Below are 20116 nucleotides of genomic sequence, written 5' to 3'. Positions count from 1 at the left end.
ACTGTTAGATGATACCCATCCTAGTTTCTTGAACATTTATTTTAGGGGTAGGGAGTACTGTAATGTAGAGTTTCGAATCTCCATTTGAATTAAAAGTTATAATTCATTTAAAATAACAAATCATAATAAAATAAAATCTAATAAATTTAATAAATATCTGATATGCATCTATCACATGCCAGGTATTATGTAATGCACTTTAGGTGAACTATCATTACATCAGCATAAACAACTTTTGGGTCAAGTTACAGATTACAAAACCAAATCTGAACCCAGTTTTGTCTGACAGCAGAGCCCATAATCTTAACCAGTGGTTTAGAGACTTTTTAAAAAAGGGGCAGATAGGAAATATTTTAGGCTTGTGGGCCATGCGGTCTTTTTCAAAATGACTCAACTCTGTTTTAGCAAGAAAGCAATCTTAACTATGAAAATGATGGACACTGCTGTTCCGATAAAATTCAGTTTGTAAAAATAGTGTGCCTATAAGCTGTAGCTTGTCATCTGCTACTCTTAACCAATGTACAACATTGCTCTACTTCTTCCTCAGATGACAACAGAGAGCAGTTTCTTCTGCTTCTTGACTTCTACCATAGTAACGGTTAATACCACAGTACTAAGGCACATATCTTTGTTTTTATATGCATGTGTCTTGCAATGTCTTTTTTGTTAACTATATTGACAAAAGATTATGCCAGTGAGTGATTTCATATATTTTGCTGTATTTCTCTGTAGCAGTCAACCTCATGCTACAAATGGTAAAAGTAATTTAGAAATTTACATTTACTATAGCTGGAGAGTTTTGTTCCAATAAAGCCACTTTCCTAAGGTCACATGATAAAATGTAAAAATTGGACAATTTTTTTCCTGAAGATGTAGAAAACTGAAATATTGCCAAGGTTCTATGGTCGACATATTTGATTATGAGTTTATGTAGAAAAAAAGTCTTTATTTTCAATTTCTTAGTTCTAATTTTCTCTTCAGACTTTCCTATCTCAAGGAATCATAATCTATCAAAACCATAAGTCCAAGATTTGTCATTGTAAGAATGAGTCATAATTTAGGTAATAATCACTTCATAGATGTCGATAATATTTTTATTTTAAAAATGGGTAATAATACCACTTTCAAGGATTAAAATTTTTTTAAGTAAGTTCTTCTCTATGAAATAATGGCTTATTTTGTCTTTTTAGGCAGATTAACAAATTTTCTTAAAAATAATTCAAATATTCTTCTTTCATTTGCATTATACCCATGTTCTCAAATGCAGTCTATATGAGGATTTTTTGATACTTTGAGGTTTAAAACAGATTTATGATGAGATCATCCTTTCAAGTGTTACTATGTCTATAATGAAAAGTACAGGATAAGTATTAAATGACATATGGGCTAAATGACTTTTTAATCAGAGACAAATTTCTGAGGAATGCCTTTGCCCAGAGACTTGAAATTTGGTAGTCATGGAAGTGAAACCTCATAAATTAGAGTTTTATAACCTGGGGATAAAACAAACATAGAGGAGGCATTGAGTCAGAATAAGGAATACAATTTAAAGTTAACATGTTTTTAATTATCAGATTATGTTTCAAAATATTGACTAGTTACCCAAAAATCATTCTCAAACCACTGTTCTCTTGCTTTATCTACCATAAAGACCAAAGGTCCTTGACATCTCAACATGTCTTAGGGGCAGCCATGTGCTGTGGGCTTTAGTAAGTCCACAGTGGACATTTGCTGGAGGTCATTGGAAATACTTTTACTTCCCAATTAAAAGGGAAAGACTCACTAGGTACAACCATTCCTCGTTTTTCCTGCCCTGAACTAGAATGTGATATCTGGGTCAGCAGAAGTATCCATATTGCAGCAAGCATGAGAGAAAGTATGAAGACGAAACCGTGATAAAATTGAGCCTCTAAACAAAGAGTAAATACTTTCCTCTAGACTTCTTGTTCTGGAAAAATAAATCTCTATTATTCTATGTCATTGTGCATAAAACTTTTAGCTGAAAGCATTTCTAATTGATACATACTTTAAAACTATTTTTAAAACTGTCAATTACTTTTGGGACACATAATGTGAGTAAAAATTTGCTTTTAAGATAATCTTGGATAAAATGTTTAATTTTATATTACTAATTATCAGATAATTCTGCTGCTCTATTAAAAACATGAGTAGTTATTATTAGGTCTTTATACTTTCAAGTTATTAAAAGTTTTTAACTTAAAAGTTTTTTAAGTTATTTAAAAGAACATATCAGAACCTTTGAAATATAGAGAAATTACCTTTCTGACATAGATTTAGTTAACGGACCTTGTGTTCAAGAGCTCATAATATAATTTTTTTAAGGTTCTCTGATTTAGCAAAAACAAAAATTATACCATTCTTGCATGGTGAGAGTACTGGTAGTATACAAATTTAATCTAGTATTATATGTCAAATGACATGATATAAAATACAGTTTAATCTGCTTTAAACATAGAACAAGTGATTGGATAACTGTAAGCAATTAGGCTACTTTGTAGAGGTTTCTTAACTGGAAGGCTGAATGTATCTAAAAACATTAATTGCTTCAATGATTTTAAATTGTTTTGTGAAGTACATAAGAATTAAATGCTCCAACAACTGATTTTATTCAGGTGAATGGCAAAAATTATACATCATACTATAGTATCTATAGCATACTACTAGAAGGGGGAAAAATAATAAAATTAACTCTTCAAGTCACATAGGGTTAAAAGACCTTATAAAAAACTAGTTTTTCAAAACAAAATTTAGGTTAGCAAAAAAATGACAGAAGCAATTCAATGTGGGGTGAAATATCAAAAGTATTCCAGTGAGCCCTTCCAGGTCCATTCAAACGAAGCCAAGACTCTGGGGTGGGAGTGGAAAGGTTGAACTACAAAGTTGATAGATAATCACTGAATTGCTAGATTGTGTTATAGAGAGCACTCTATGAAACCTGAGTTACTACTGTCACTGAGAAATCTGGTCTGAGACATATATGGGAAAAACAATACACTTCAGAAAATGAGGAGATTAAATCAAAGTAAATTCCATCTGCCTTCTTTCCTACACTAACAAGCTGTGAAAAGCTCAGAAGGCTCCTTTCCTAGACTAAACCAGAAGGGGGCCTTGAAGAAGTGGCTGGACTTTGAGGTACCACGCACATTTCAGCAGCTATGCTGTACAGGATGCCAGCACTGAACACTGTTAATGCCAAATTTCAGAGCTTACCCCTTCTCGTCCTGGCTCAAATATGACAAATACCTGTGTAATTTAAGTTTAATAAGCTTGATAAAAAAGGGTCACCCAATGCAACTGTTCACTGAAAACAGAGCATTCAAGACCAGTTAAATTTTAGTTAAAATAAAGCCTCATATTACATCTATTTTTCTCTAAGTCTCTATTTCTTTGTGTCAAGAAAAGAAAGTCCTAGAAGGTATGTATCTGTATGTATGTGTAGGAAGTGTTATTTAAAAGTACATCTTTAAGTCAGTAAAGTTCTAGAGGCAAGGAGAGACCACACAAATTCCAAGTGACATCCAATTAATAAATTTATATATAAAGTATACACACATATGCGATATTGCAGTTAATAGCAATATTTGCTCTATTCATTCAGAAATCCAATGAGACAGTGATATTTATATTTAGCTATATTTAAGCAACTATTGTGGGCAGAAAGCTAAATGTGGTACTAAAACAGATGACTAGGAAAAATTCATTTTTCCAGTAGTACTTGTTTGTGAAAAACATAAAATGATGCTCTGTTATAGGTTGTCAAATATTTGAACAAATTGTTACCAAGTATAAACTATGTATAAGTACAAAAATAACTGAAACTCAGTCTTAGTTCTGAAGATACTAAGCATCTGGTGAAGACAATTATGAACTCAGCCAACTCTACACAAGGCACAGTGCTAAGTGTTAACAGTAATGCCAAAAGAACAAGAAGAAGGAAGATCAATCATCATTTCTAAACCTATTTGTACCTATTAGCATGCTAGTAAAAGTATGTTAAAATACAAACAAAAGGCAGTTAAATGTCTGTTATTATTAAATTGAGTACTACGGAATTATTTATAATTAACTAGAATTTCCCAGGCTTTATAATAATAAAAGGAAAATCACACTTGAATTCTTAATTTTAACACCAATCAGATTAATTTGTTTCTAGAAGGTCGAATGCAAAAAACAATGCCCAACTCCCGCATGCACATAAACATAATCAGTCTGACTTCTTTTCTTCTTTTTTTTTTCCTAGAAGGAATGATTAGAAAAATAGAAGAGCAAATCCAGTTTTTATAGAGTGAAATATGCTCTTTCTAGATAAGCTTTAACAAAGATATTTTACTTGAGGTAAAATGGGGGTTAGGCATACATAGGCTTCCATGACTATAAAATGGAGACCTTGGGTGCCAAGGGTGGAGAACCTTTTCTAGTCACCCATTCCCTATCCACAAATGAATTTAGAAACACTGACACGCAAAGTCGCAAGGTCGTAGAAGTCTTTTTGTGGCCCACACAGTCTGAATCAAATTGGGCTCAATCGACATTTTTGCAAAGGCTAACCAGCACAAAGACATTCTCAGTAGGCCTAATCTACAGTAATAATTTTGTAAGGTCAACTGATTCTTGTCTATCAAAGTGCAAGATGTCTCAATGTATAAAGACTTATTGGTCAGTAAGAGGTTTTAGGGCTACCTCTTTATGCTGAGCATGATTATAAGGAGCTCATAACCAGCAGGAGATAGAAAAAGAAGTTATAGTCTCCAGGATCTAATAATCTAGTTACTTAAAACATACTCACCAAATTTTAGGGCTAAATTCTGAAAACATTAGAGGTATAATTGCAAACAAAAATAAATCCTTATCTTTGTATGATAATTAATCCTGATCCCCAAAGCAGTGTTTAATCTTAAGAGTTTGCTTTAAAAGGAGGTGGGTGTGCATGTATGTGGCTCTTGATTATCTTTTGTGTCTAGTTCAAGTACCTCTGTTATTAAAGTGCAACATATTATTTTAGGGTTTTATTTTTTAATATTATGTTCAAATAAGTTTCACTTAAAGTGACTATATTACATGCACAATCTTTTCTGCTTTGCTTCAATAACCCATGATTATTCAAAATCTAATGAATTAATGTCAAACTGACTCCAATTAAAATGATGATGTAGGAAAGTACTATATCTCACTATAAATATAAACCTCTAGAAATTAATGATTGGTGTGGGGAGGGTCATGGAATCATTTACAGGCATTTAACAAAAAAAGATAAAATCTTTTTTTCTTGCTAAGGGTATGTTTCTCAAACAATTTTCTTTGTATCTATCCCTACTTGTAAAGCCCTCCCTCCCCATCACACCAAATCCATTTGATCTTGAACCTTTAAATCTTGCTCTTTAGTGCTACATGCATCAGTGAATCCTCCTTAGAAAGAAAAATCCATGCTACTAATAGGCTTACAGTTACAATTTTAAATTTTAAAAAGTCCAAAATATATTTTGTAATTTGAAATTAACCAAGTCTTTTGGCTAAAGAACATTAATCCCTAGAACATCTTCCATTTAAGAGACATTCTGCCTTCATTGGTTTTTCCTTTTCATCGTATCACATAGTCACTGATAGCTATACACAAGCAGTAAAAATCAAAAGCAGAACAAATATGCTTTTAACCTAAGCAGTACTTTACATAAAATTATAAACTGTAATGTAATGAACCTTCTAAACGCCAGTAACATACAATCAAGAACTCTTCAGATTATCTGAGATTTAATGTGAACATCAATTTAAAATGTGTCCAGTTCAACGTAACAAATACCCAAGTATTATATATTGCTAATGATTTTCTCCCCCGTAAAAACATGATCTTACTCCTAAATGATATAGCAACCTAATCTTTTTCAATGACATAAAAAGCGTTCAAATCTTGGTAACAGGCAAAAAATCTGGTACTTTAATACTACGAACTCATTCGTTCCTACCAATATTCTATCTTTTATGATACCTTAGAGTAGAAGACCTATAAATAGTTGGGATTTAAAGTATATCTTAATTTCGAGTTTGATATTTATTTCCTATCCTTTTACTTGATTATTAACTGACTCCCAACCAAACTCTTTCAAAAAGATCTTTTAATAAAGGCTCTGAAAGAACACCATTGCCAGTATTGTTATTAATTATTATCACAGGGGGGAAATATACCAATACCAATGACAGCAAATGTTCAATTTCACAAAATGAATCAGTAGCAAAGCCTGAAAGAGATTCTACGACTGATTCGGACAATCCACTTAATCACAAATAACAGGGGCAAACAATCTTTTCCAAGCCTCACTATAATCATTTTCACAGGGTCATATCAGCTGTGTGAGTTAATAGACTCTGAGGTGATATAGCAAAGATAAAAATCAGATCCTTACCATGGCTGCAAAGTTTAATGAATACTGTTGCTTTTTCTTTATTCTGAGGTCTCTGCTGCTTCTAATACTTACCTAATTTGCTTGGGGACAATCTAAAATCAGCTGTTTTTCCTAAGATCTGTCAGTCTATATATTTCTCTGGCGTATGAGCATGTGGGAAAGGGTCCTGTAGGGGAGGAGTAAATATATTGATAAGTCACTTAGGCTTATCAGTAGTAGCATTTGGTAGGAATGAACTTTAAGCTATGAACAGAATTCCTTCCAGCCATTTCTTTTCAAAAAGGAATTTTTGTGTGCTTCACAGAAATAAATCCAAAAATCTTAAGTCAGGAAAGCATGAAAACAAGAAAATAGAAGATAATTACTCCATTTTATTGACCCTAGTTCAAATAATCCAGATTAAAGTATTCAGGCAGACTCTGAAATATACAACTGTCACAATGAATGCATTTCAGAGCAAAATGTGCTGCAATCTGCTATGATTAAAAGCTATGTAACCTGGGGAACCTCTGTAACAAAAAGAAAAAGAACTAGGAAAATTGTCTTTTATATATTTTCCTAAAAAAGAAAAGGCTGTAATTTTGCCATTGTTACACAAAGGTATGTGCGACTTTTATCTTTACTAGTAGTAAACATATTTTCACCCATAGGTATTTAATTACATTCAAAGAAATCACACATGGTTTATTACCAACAATGAATTATTATTTTATACTATTAAATGTTTTAAGTCTGAAGCCATCATAACACGTTCTAAGGGTAATCAATGCACATATTCTCTAAACAGAAAAGATCCTCGCACAGCTTTTCTTGTACTTTTGTTTTTTAAAATGTACAAATATTACCAGACACAAATGAAAGAATAAGGAGCAACAATGAAGTACACCATACGTTCCTAATATACGCTGAGTCCCGGTCTTTGTTTCAATATCTAGAGCCACTGTAAAAAAAAAAGCTAAGTATCCATCTATTAAAACACATTTTTACATTATTGCTGACAAAAGTTATACTTCTGATAGGTTCGGTCAATCTTAATTATTCCTGCCTGCATTTGCTTCTTTAACACAGATCTCTTTCAATTCTAGGAACCTGCAGTACAAACACCCTGGGAAACAGGTCGGTAGCAGGACAATCTGATATAACAACGTAAAGCGTAGACGTTGAAGAATGCAAAGTTATTTTCCTAGTTAAAGAGTTCTGAAGTAATTCTGTAGCAATGACATTTTTTTTTTTTTTGCCAGCTACGCACCTATCCAGATAGCATCCACCTTGTTCCCAATTAGCAGGGTTCCCCTCAATCCCAGAACAATTTTGATGGTACAACTCAAACAAGAAACACTAACCACGCCCTTTATATCCAGAGTCAAGCCACCTTCGCTCCCACCCCCCCTTAAAGTCCAAAAATGTACATTTCACCTGAAAGGGTTTGCACCAGTTCTCTAACGCAAGTCAGACACTCTTTTTAGCCGTGCCTTGATATAATTCCTATTGAAAGATGATTTCTCCCGTGCAGTGTGCGGACACCAGAGAAGCACCCACGCTTACCTCCCACACACCTGCAAACCCTGGCGGGATGCGGGAGCTGATGCTCCGAGGACTGCGCTCAGCTCCGCTCTTCCTGTTCTTGCCTCTCCCGGGAAACTACAGTCCAGGCTGCGCCTTCGACTGCTACAGAGACCCAAGCTCCGCCTCCCCTTCCTCTAGTTGGCGAATTTGGCAGCTGTTGCTCCTCCCCCGGCTATTCCTGATGCTGCCTAGGCGGGAGGCGGCGGGAAGCTGCTACCCTGGTACCTTTCGCTCCCTGCACTTCTGCAGTTGTTCTGCCGCTTCCCTTCCGCTGCGGACCCCTCTCCTCTCGGTGGCCTCACACCTAGACCTGCCTCCCGCCCTGCCTTGGCGCCTCTGCGAGAAGTCTAGGCTTAACCTATCCCTCCTCGACCCGCAGGTCTCGTCACCGGGTGTGCCTGGGGCTCGGCCACTTTCGGGGAAGCTACTCCTCTGACCAGGGTGCATCCCCGCACCGCGCCCCTCCCTCCTCCCCAGCGATTCTCCCGATGCTCCCTTTCCACCCACGCTGCGTCCACGGCTCAGTGACTCCACAAACCCTACTTCGAACTCTTCCCCCCCCCCCCACCCCCTGCTCTCCTTCCTTCCTTCCTTTACATGGTTAGACCGCCCCAACAAAGGGTGAGTTGCCGCGGGGCCAACCCTGCACCCTGATTGGCGCAGGTGAGAGCTGACCCCTCCCTTCCTCTTCTTTCCGTGCACTCTGTCTTCATTTCACCTCCTCCCGCAAAGGCAGGGAACTCTCCTACTATTGGCTGGAAGTGTCCCCACCCATCGCCTTAGGCTCCATCGCACCACCTGCTGGGAATTGTAGTCTTGCATGCACAGGACTTGCCGACGATATTGGCGAGCGGAACTACGAGTCCCTATAGGCCCCTGCGCGACTCCGGCTGGGCAGGATTCCGGACAACGCCTGGTTCCTCTCGGGTCCTTCCGGCGTCGCCGGAGTGAATTGATCCGGGAGTTGAAGAGGGCTCCAAGGTGGAAAGTGAAGTGAGTGCCTCAGTTGCCGGTAAGGTGTGGCTGTTCTGTCTCAGTCCCTGTAGCCCTAGACAGAGCAGAAGAGGTTTGGGCTCACACGGGGACTGTGGCTGAGGCACTCAGGCTTGGTACTGGCAGGCGGAGCGGACGGGGCTCAGAACGGGGCCCTATGGGCGTAAGCGAGGTTACTCTACGCGAATGGCGTAAAGCGGGTTTGTAAATGCCGCCTGCCCTGCTGCGGTCCGAACGCCTCCAGGAAGTCTCCTCTAGGTGGGGCGGGAGGGGAAGGGCGAGGTTGGCCTCTAAGGGTACCCCCGGAGAAGGGAGAGGGCGGATGTGCCTGGGGTGGGGTTCTCTAAAGGTGTGGCTTGGGGAGGGGAGAGGCTGTTTCTCCCCCCTGCTTTAAAAGTAAGATAGGGAAGGAGTGGAGGAAGGAAAGGGCACTTGGGAGTCTGCTTTTGGGGTGACTCAGGTTATATAGCCTTTGAAGAAAGGGGAGAACTGTGGAAGGGAGAGTCAGATGTGGGCAGAGACCTACGGATTCAGTTCCATTTTTATGATATGGCACCTCTAAGGAAGTAATTTTTCCTAAAGCAGAAAACCTTAACTGTCTTAGATGTAATTCTTAAGATATGTTTCCACCTTTACTTTTTTCAAAGAACATTCACTTTGGGATGCTGATGAGGAAACCAAGGGGATGAATTATGTACCCAAGGTCACACCCGTAGGGACACATCTGAATCTAATCCATTTGTAGTCCAGCTTCTGAATTACAGCTGCTGCACGAGAAAGAAGTGATTGTGTTTTTCCAGGAGAGTGGAGGAAGTTGCAAAGTAATGCATTTTATGTATTTCTGAGAAAACGTTTGTGAGGTGAAGACTGAACAGGGGAGAAATTTCCTCAGTAAAAAGATGCACTCTAACTTTTTGGAAAAATAAAAAAAAAATAGATTTCAACTTACAAATACTTTTTTATTAAGAGTATATTAAGTGATGAACTGTACTACTACTTGAAATGGTAGATAATGATATAGGAGAAGACTGTCAGTTAAACAGTATGTCTTACCCTTACAGTTAAAGATATTCTTAGGACTGTTTTCACTCTCATTTTGTAAAACTGACAACAATGGGATTGGAATTCTTGCACTTTATAGAATAATACAGCATCAAGAGTTTAGTGTATTCATTACTAGGAAAGAAGATATATTGCATTTTTTGGAAGTAACATCACATTTTGTTGATTTTTATTTACTTTTACCCTAATTTTTTTGGCTCTGGAATGTTTGTGTAAATAACATGAGGCTCCTACATATTTTCCTTATCATTAATGGTTTTTAACTTATCCTTATTTTACAGTCATAAAAAATAGAACTTTTTTTTATATTTAGCAGAAAGCAGCATGCTTGTTCCTGTCTTATATAGTTGTTAATATAACTAATTATAGCTCGCGAATATTACTGGATAGTTCTTTAATATAATTTTGGAGTATATTCATTGACATCAGGATTTCTTTGCAGTGAGTTTGTAAATAAGAATCAGTTATCTACTGAGCAGGTAATCAGTCATGGTTTACTGTTGTGTAAGTTGGCCATTGAAATATGCTACCATTTGAATGTACTCTCGAAATTATTAATACCTTTTGAATGAGGAAACACTTTCTAGGATCAGAGATCTGATGTTCTCCTATGATTGAAGTTAAAATGGTCTGGAAATTAATATGACCTTTAAAATAGAAGAGATTTAGGGTACTTAAAATCAGGAGTAATGTAGCACCATGAGTAAGGCAGTACACAAAGAAGGAAGACCAACTAAACAAATGGAAAGTTGTGTGGGGGATAAACTGGCTTTGTGCTATATTAAAAAGGTGCCATAGTTTTAAGTAGATCACAAACCGAGCATGAGTGAGTGAGTGATAGTAAAGCAATAATGGTAATGTATTTTCTAGATGATAGTGTAGGCATTTGTTTTTTGTCTGGGAAAGTGTGAAATGAGTTCTAATATTTGGCATGCAGGTATGAGGTTGTGGAATGAGCTTTTGAACTAAAAGTTGGGAAAATTAAAAATAAGTGCAATTAATATATTTGTTCAGCATGTGTTAGTGTTTGTCCTTGATTTAGTTCTGCCACTAACTTCATTTCTGAGGTACGTTATAATATTTCACCTATTTGAAGTGGTGGAGTAATGTTTCGATTGTATTTATCATCTTTCAATCACATGCTGGAGTACTATGATTATCTTGGGTATCTGCACAGAGTTATGTGTACACTTGTATTTTTATAGTAGCTTGCAATTCACCAGTGTCCATATTCTCATTTTGGGTTTTGCAGGAGTCTTGTTTCAGCCTTTGGACATCATCTCTTACAGGACTTAGGATGTCTCCAATATACAGCTATCACTTTCTCTTTCAGGATATAAGGTCATAAAAAGAGGACTATGGATTATTATTCTATTCCCAGTAAGTGGGTAAAATAGTGAGTAAATGTGTACAAAGATAATGAAGAAGTAAAGATTAAGTGCAGAGTTGTTGTAACTAATTACTGGTGAGACCACCACATAATCCCGGACTTAAGTATTGTAGACTCAGTCACCTTATATTATATATTTTACAAGAGAAGAAGACTTTAAAATAACTTCAGTTTTCAAATACTAAACTCTTTGTATTGACAGTTTTGTCTCCTATCCAGCTCTCCATTCTTATCCCTGGCCTTTCTCATTTACTGTGCCTTTCAGTTGGTATATACATAAACTTTCTGACTTGAGAGCCTTTGTACATGTTCTAACCCCCTTCCCTGGACTACTTCCCCACCCCTTTCCAAATCTGGCCAACTCCTAGTAAATTTTCAAGTCTCAATTTAAATGTCATTCCTGACCTCTTTGACCCCTCCTTCCTAAAATTAGAGTAAGTTCCCAGATATCTTCACCATACTCTGTACTTTTCCTTTGTAGCATTTCGCAATAGGAACTTAACTGTTTCCATATTTGTTTGATAAATGTCTGTCTCCCTCTCTAGACTTTAGGGTACCTGGGCAGGGCCCTCTCATTTGTTACGTGCCTCACTTCACTACTTACACAGTTTCTGGCACAGACTAAGTGCCTAATAAATATTTGTTGAATGAATGAATAAATGATCGAATGAATGAGGGCATTGATGCAGAGAGGCTCCAGCACTCTTCTAGGGACAGAAATATCAGATATAAGTAAAGGAAACATGCTTCTCACCCTTAGATGAAAAGGAGTTATTGACACAAGTTTAATATAAATTATAGAAGGATGTTTGTTCTTTCTTGGAGGCCTATAAAATCAGGATAGGTAGTTTTCTGTGGGCAAGTGACAAAGGAGTTGTTTTCCGCTACAGCAAACTTTCTATTTTGAAGACCCTATTTCTGTCCCGATTTGCAAGCAATGTTCAGTATAACAAAATACAAACATGAAAAAGTCACTTTTAATGGATTCTGTTCTACCCTAATATAAATCTTATTTTGTCTTCAACAAAATCTATTTCCTTTTTTCTTTTTTATTTCCTTCTGATTTTTTAACCTTGGTATCTTCCTTTGAATTTTACTTTTAAGTATTACCTTCTTGAAACAAGGTGATTTCGTAAAGTTAAGTAGTGCTCATTTCACAGGAGCTTATATTTCAGGCTTCTTGAAAATTTTCATTATTTTAGTAGGTCTTATGGTGATATTTTATTTGCTTTCAACCTGGATACTTATGAGAGTAAAAAGCATTATTTTAAAAACATGGAAACTAAATTTCAGGAATAAATTGCATTAGATTTTGACCCCAGAAACAAATTCTCTAATCCTTTGCAGTACTATAGTAATGACATAGAATAAATTGAACAGCTCTGAGTTACTGTAGCCTTATATACTTTCATAAGTTTATCAATTTACTCTCACAAAATATTGTCAAAAAGTGATTGCTGATATGTGGCTTTAAAATTTGATAACAATCCCAGTTCTTATTATTAAGTATAAGTCTTTGATAAGTGCTAAATTTACTTTTTTAAAAAGTCAGTTCTTATGTTATTTGTATCTTGAATTAAAAATTAATATTTACCTAGCATAACCAGTATATGGAGGATAAAACAGAAGTACTGTTTTTTTATATGTTGTTGGCTTATTATAAAGTCATTACGATAGGTCATGTTACTAAGAATTTTATTCTATGATAATTTTTTTCTCTATAATATAAACTATAAAAGTGCCTTAGAAGTTAAAGAATGATGGATTATATATATTATTACATTTGAAATTTTACAGAAAGTTTCAATCTTGGAGACTTAGGTTTTAGGAATACACACACACACAGTTTTAAAAAATGAAAGAGCCTTCATTGCAGCAATAAAAGTAATTTGCAGAAAGGCAAACAGTGTAGTTTGGTGGTCCATTTTTGTCTATATGATGATGAAAAGTTCAATTTTCTCATTTTAGCAACAAAATTAATTGCGTCTTGGATGTAATATATTACAATCTTATTTTTCAAGGTCACCCTTACATTTTCTTACGTGTAATCTTTTTTTTTTAACCACCCAAAAAGTTAATTGAATCTATTCAATCTCAGTCTTCTACAGTTGCCTAGAATCAAGTGTTATTAAAAAAAAAAAAAAAAAACCAAGAAGAAGAAAAAAAATTTATCAGCAAGATTATGATTTATCAGGTGAAACATATTAAATGGTAGTCACTAACTGTTTACTCAGGCCAGTCCCTTGGAAATATATTTACGGGAAGTAAGTATAGATTGCATAATAATGATAGTTTGGTTCATTCATCGAATATTTATTGAACATAAATTATGTGTGAAACTGCCTTAACACTTTCTTTGAGATGAACTGGGATATAATATGATAACCAAAATTTATTGAACAATAACTAAGTGCCGGACATCATACTAAGCATTTTACATGATCTCATATAGTCCTTGTAACACTCCTGTGAAGTAGAGGCACTGTTATCCCCAATTTAAATGAGAAACTAAAGTACAGAGAGGCTAAGCAACTTAACTAAGGTCACACAACCAGTAATTGCTTGGAATAGGATTTGAATCCAGGCTACCATACTCAAGACCATATTTTTAATCATTGCAGTAAAAATGATGTTAATGATTGAGGGGAGGGCAGTTCAATTTAGAGTCGCAGTTACAGAGAAATTGTATCTTAGATGTTAAAATCAGTGTGGCAGGCAAAATTACTTGTATTCAAACTCCAAAAAAGTCCCTCTGAAGCTTACCACATTGGAGACTAACTTAACTTCAACACAGCCAGTTTTTCCTCTAGCACTGGAATAGAATTACTTTTCCTTTGAGTGTTTGCTGAATTCTTTGACTTGTTATTCAGAGACCATGTTGGAAAAAAAAATATTTGTATTATAATATAGGACCCACAGGGTAGTAAGGTGCTCATTGTGCGAGGCACTGTGACTAAATTTGGAAGGGGAAATTGCAGATCCATGTCTCTAATCTCTTTTATTCTAGGGTTTATGTGCAGGGAATGGGATTATGATCACCTACATTTTTCAGTGGTTATTGTTTTCAAAAAAAAAAAATGTTAATCATGTCTATCGAACTTGCTAGGATTAAGTGTATGAGTGTGTATGCTCAGGCACAGGTATGCTACTGCAGTTAATGCAAAGTGGCAATTTGACATGTCTTATTTCTTTATTGTCTCTCTTCCCTGCAGGACTGCACACACTCAGGGGCAAGGATTATATCAGACATTTTATCACCATATCTCCAGCTAACACTTACTGACTTAGACCAACTATGCAGAGTACTGTACTAAGTACTAGGAAATGGAGAGAAAGGAATAAAACTTCTCTTTAGGACATTTATAATTTAGGTAGAAGAGAAAGGGGGTGGTAAGGCCATTATATGGATATTTACCCTTTCTGATATATTTTTTTCTAGATTTTGGGCTTTTTTTTGTTGTTTTTTTACCTTTTGATTTCTTTTTCCCCCTTCCTGGTATATTAAGTACTTTCACATTCATCAATTCATTTGATAATTTTATGCCAGAGCTGATAGGAAGGGGGAAAAATGATAGTTTCTCTAACTTACCATCTTGTCCCTGGCACTGAAACATCCTTCCCCACTTTATTCAACCATCCTGTCTTCAGGATGAACTGTAACTCCAGTGGAGATTGGAGTTAAGGAATGACAAAACCCTAAGATGTGACACCCCTACTGCCTTCATAGATTATATAAGGTTGCTATAACAGAAGCCAGTTGGTGATGGTAAATGAGTCAGACCTGGCCTCTAGTCTGCAACTGCTGCTTATACCAGTTCAGATTGTTGTAAGGTTTTATTACTGTAATTCCAAAGGATTTTAAATAATGCTCTGTGGTCTTTTATTCAAAAATCACATACTTCGTGGATGCCTTTATCCGTAATAAAATCAGCATTTTGACAATATTGAGAGAGTTTTCAGGCCCTACCTTAATTTTGGTGTGCTTCCTTAAAAAATGAATTATAATTTTGCAAGTGTGGGTTATAGGAGGAATTGTATATACAACATAAACAGATACCATACTATCTTCCTTATTCTTCTTGTGACTAAAAGTATTTGTATTTAAGGTCAGTTATGTTCTAAAAGTGAAGTTAAGTGTCATTATCAAGATAAAACCTGTCCTTATTAGCACTTAGTATTACACGAATGAGACAGAGTCAGTTTGTTTTCTGGGCTAATAATTTTATCAGCATTTATGTGCCTTTTGTCAGTGCTTTGGTGCAAAGAAATTTGGGAATAGGAAAAAATCTGAGGCTTTTGAAACTAGAAATGTGTATTCTGTCCCTTGAATCGGTTGTGCAGAAATATCTTAGAAGCCAGTGTTTGCTGTTTTTGTTGTTCCCATTTTCTATCAGCTAATTCAGAGGTAAGGAGCCCTTTGATTTTATTGTCATCTTTTGATTATCCTGTATAGATTATCCCCTTTTGTGAATTATCTTAAGAAGGTCCTTGACACATTTTGATTTCCCTCTGCCACCCAGTCTACTTCTGGGCCACAGCCATTTTTTATCGAGTTGATTTATGTACACTAAGAGAATAAAAAGTAATTTTAACATGGGCTTGGTAAATAGTTTTAAAATGCAGTTGATGATCAAATTCTTTAAGTATTTCAAAACTAGGTAATTTGCCTTGGATGATTCGTAACTTTTTTCTGGTGGCCCTATAATTTATGCCTCCATTTTGGCAAATAGGGGAGAAGAGGTTTGTAAAATATACTGTGTAAGCATATGGCCTTGATGAAATCGTGGGGTCAGGACTAGCGTGAGGCAAGTGGGGCCTGGGAACCAAAATTTAAGGAGACATTTACTCTGTCGTGGAATTCAGAACTAAATTTTGTGCACTTGGTGTCTAGTTTGCCTCATCCTAGTTCCAGTCCTGATGCCATGTCAGGTTTACAGAATTTTGTATAAAAATATCAGTAACTAACAACATGAATTGAATGCTCGATGTGTGTCAAGCCACTGTATCAAGTGTTTTATATGCATTAGTACTCTTAATAACCCTGTGAAGTAAGTATTCTTCAATCCGTATTTCCATTAATTTCTCAATGAGCTTAGAAAATTTAAATAACTTAAATGATACCAATTTCTCAATGAGCTTAGAAAGATTAAATAACTTATATGATACCACTCAGCTGAACAAAAATTTGAACTCAGGTCTTTGTTTCAAATCTGAGCGCTTATCTACTGCTCAGTACAATCCATCTGTTTGTAGAAAAACTTGATTACTACTTGTTCATTTTATACATTTTTGTATTTAGAAACTAGTCCCCAAAATAATGCAAGTGCACACACTGATATGATTCATTTAACATTTAAGGTGAGTGAGTCAGAGGTCTCAGCAGCAACAAATTGAAGAGCCACAAACTGGTGCTGCTCAGTACCATAAATCGACCTTGAATCAGAGCCACATTCCTGCTTGCTTCAGTCTCCAAACATTGTACATGGAGCCTGGGGGTCTTAGGCTATAAGCTAATTGACCCATGGCTGACACAAAAAACAGAGCAAGTTAGTCTCGAAGTAGTTGAGTTTGGCAGACTAACTTGTCTTGTACAATAGGGTATATAGTAACTTAGTTATCTGTCACCATTCCATTTTGTTTCCTAATATGAATTTCTGTGGACTTACTTATTTATAAATTGCGAAATTTGGAGATTGGACTAGATAATGTATAATGGCCGTTTTTGCTTTCAAATTTTAGGTCTTAACATTTAAGTTCTTAAATGTGTAAACATGTGACAAGTATAGGGTAAATTTGGAGATTTGGAGCTGAATTATAGGAAAATCTGGATCCAGATATCTTTTGCTAGCACTAAGCCTTATTATTGAGGCCATTCACTATTGCTCTTCATAGTGCTTTATTAATAATGCTACTGTACTGATTGGACTAGAGCATTGGTTTTTAAATTGTAGGGAGGAGTGTTTAAGAGTTTCTGTGAGAGGTGGGGGCTGGTAAGTTGTAGTTACTTCATACATTTGTCGGATCAATGAGTGGTTTAGTGTTTTATCTCATATAAAGTTTGATAAAATATTTGAAAAACAAATAAAATACAGTTCTGCTGTTTAAAGAGGTTTAAAAATTACATATCTTTCCCCTCTTTATCTAGCTTTCAAGAGTCCTTCATTCCCCTGGCTAGGTTATTATGCCAGAGATCTGACTTCTAGAAAGAGATCTGATCTTGTCATTTTAGTTTAAAATGTACTTAATCGTAATAGCTAATATTGAATGATTACTATGTGTCATGCGCTATTCTAAACACTTTATCCGTAATACCATATTTAATCTTTACATCAACCTTAATAGATACTGTTATTACTCCCATTTCAGCAGTTGAGAAAACTGTAGCACAGGGAAGTTAGATAGATAACTTACCTCAAGTCACACAACTAGTAGATCCGTATTGAATCCAGACAAGTCTGGTTCTAGAATCACCTTGCATATTACTCACCTTTCTAATGACAGTGCTATATATGTTGGCTAAGTATAATTGAAATAACAGTATTTCTGTTTTCCTTTAGGTAACATTGTGGATTTTCACATTTTTCTTAGAATATTATGGATACTTAACCCTATATAGAAAAATAAAGTGACTTCTAAGTGAGTGATTTAGAAGCATGTTTAGAACCAAGTCTGCTTATTAGTTAAGGAATACTTGTCTATAATTATACAGAGGTTAACAAAAAATGATGAAGTAAATGGAGTTAAATTTAGAGGATTTATACATTTAGGCATTTTATTGTAATTTAGTAGTGTTATCTGTTTTCGAAGACATCTTAACAGCTTTCTGATATTTTAGTTAGAACCTCTGTTACTTAATAGCTCAGCAAATGCTTATTTTGTCATTTATGTTTACAGAGACATTGAAATTATCTTTTTTATCTTGTATTTAAAAAAAACACTAAAGCTGGAGTCCGTCAACCAGTTGGTGGTATCAGATACCCAGAAATGGTGTTATAACAGAGAGGGTGCCTTTAAAAATTTGGGGTTGAGTGGAACAGACCTTCCAATGAGGTGATAATTTATTGTAGAATGTATGCTTTTTTGGAGTAGTTATTTAAAAGTGCAAAAATACAGTGCTTAGTAACTTAGTGGAATGAAATATTCAATATAGAGGATTCGTGGTTTGATTTAAAAATTACCTCATCTTTTATTCTCACCATATTTCTTTCAAGTATACAGCTCAATTTTTATCCATATTAAAGAAGAAAGTAAAGCATAGAGAAGTGAAGTGACTTGATCAGACCTGGTGGTTTATGACATGGCAGTACCAAGAATTGAGCCCTTGTTATCAGACCTTAATTGTTATGCTCTTTTCCCATACTTCTCTGCACAAATTATCTGTTTGATATTTTCAAGAAGCCTTTAAAAAATTGATAGACACACACACACACAAAGTACCATGGCAGAGTGTCATATATTACACTTTCTTTTAATAAGAACACTGTAGAATGAAAGACCTCGAATTATAGAAAATGTAATTTTCAGAGGAAGGAAAGAGATGTAGATGTATTTTGAAGGCTTCAAGCTCATTGTAGTCTAGGATCTTCTGCTTCATTCTTCTGTCTCCCTTTGTCCTAGCTTCCTCCTCTAAACCTTTGTCTCTCGTTTGGAAGTAGCTACAACATTTTGACATGAGAAGACTAAAAGATAGATTGTGATATCACATGCCCACCTTTCCAGTTATGTGAAATTGCCAGACTGAGCTACGGTGCCTAAGTATAATACATGATGCCAAGTGCCTGAGGGGAAAACAAGGGGTTGTCAGTCACTTGAAACCTTGAATCAGCCAACTATTGAGGATCTCTTTACTAGGATTTTTTGATTAAAGATATATATATATGTATATATACACACACACACACACACATATGCTTTAAAGATATATATAAAGAGATATATATATGTATGCTTTAATTTCCTATGAGATTACTTTTGAACCTAGAGTAGATACTGATATGTAATAAAATTTTATTACTGAATTTTAGAGTTCAGGGCCTTAAGATGATAGAATTTTACCCCCTTTCTATTTCTGATGGGGAAACTAAGCCAGCGATTAAGTGAAACTTTCAGAAAGTCAGAACCAAAAACCCTATTTCATGTGCTTAGTCAATTTTAATTTTACGTATGTCTCTGACACTGTCCTTAGCAGCTAGAATTTCTGACTCTAGCCAGTGTTCTTTCCATACCAGTGGTTTTCAGCCTGCCCTGTTCATAAGAATCATTTGGGCTTTCTGCAAAAACAGCTTTCCTGTACCTTTTGTTGGAGATTCTGAGTTAAGTAGTCTTCGGAATGCATGTTTTTAATAGACACTGAAGTGATCGTAATGATCACCAGACATTTGGAAACTGCATCACTCTTGCACTCTCACCCACAGAAAAAGTTGCATTTTCTGCTAAAAGTTATAATTTTTTGGATCTTGCATATGTGTAAAGCAAGGTTAACCTATATTAGAAATACTTGGCTCTTTGAGAATTTTGTGAACTATAAATTATACAACAGTTGTATCTCCAGGATCTAAAAAGTATCATAGCAGCCCTAATAAAAATCAGACATTAGAATTTATAATGTTTCTTCTTTAGTTCATGTAAATTTCTATTAGAACTCTGATTTTATTTACAGTCATCTGTCATTTGTATTCTCTTAATT

General features: G+C 35.5%; 2 protein-coding genes across 8 annotated transcripts in view; one reads left to right on the top strand and one right to left on the bottom strand.

Moving 5' to 3' along the window:
- The window catches only part of SERPINI1 (serpin family I member 1), a 65941-nt gene extending 57448 nt beyond the window's left edge, over positions 1 to 8493 (bottom strand). For 2 of the 6 annotated variants that reach the window (XM_016148148.2, XM_016148144.2), the window contains exon 1: positions 7965 to 8493. The gene's annotated coding sequence lies outside the window, so the exon portion shown is untranslated. Of the gene's footprint in view, positions 1 to 6419; positions 6586 to 7835; positions 7929 to 7964 lie in introns of those variants that run through there. The other 4 variants (XM_036218797.1, XM_016148145.2, XM_016148149.2 and 1 more) reach the window with 4 other exon arrangements.
- Positions 8494 to 8729: 236 nt separating this feature from the next.
- The window catches only part of PDCD10 (programmed cell death 10), a 41344-nt gene continuing 29957 nt past the window's right edge, over positions 8730 to 20116 (top strand). Inside the window, exon 1 of one of the 2 annotated variants that reach the window (XM_016148151.2) lies at positions 8730 to 8997. The gene's annotated coding sequence lies outside the window, so the exon portion shown is untranslated. The remainder of the gene's footprint in view (positions 8998 to 20116) is intronic. The other variant, XM_016148152.2, reaches the window with a different exon arrangement.

This window comes from Rousettus aegyptiacus, unplaced genomic scaffold (assembly GCF_014176215.1).
Source record: "Rousettus aegyptiacus isolate mRouAeg1 unplaced genomic scaffold, mRouAeg1.p scaffold_m13_p_4, whole genome shotgun sequence".
Lineage (NCBI taxonomy): Eukaryota > Metazoa > Chordata > Mammalia > Chiroptera > Pteropodidae > Rousettus > Rousettus aegyptiacus.
The sequence above is the reverse complement of the archived record's forward strand: the minus strand, read 5'-3'. Positions and strand labels throughout refer to the sequence as shown.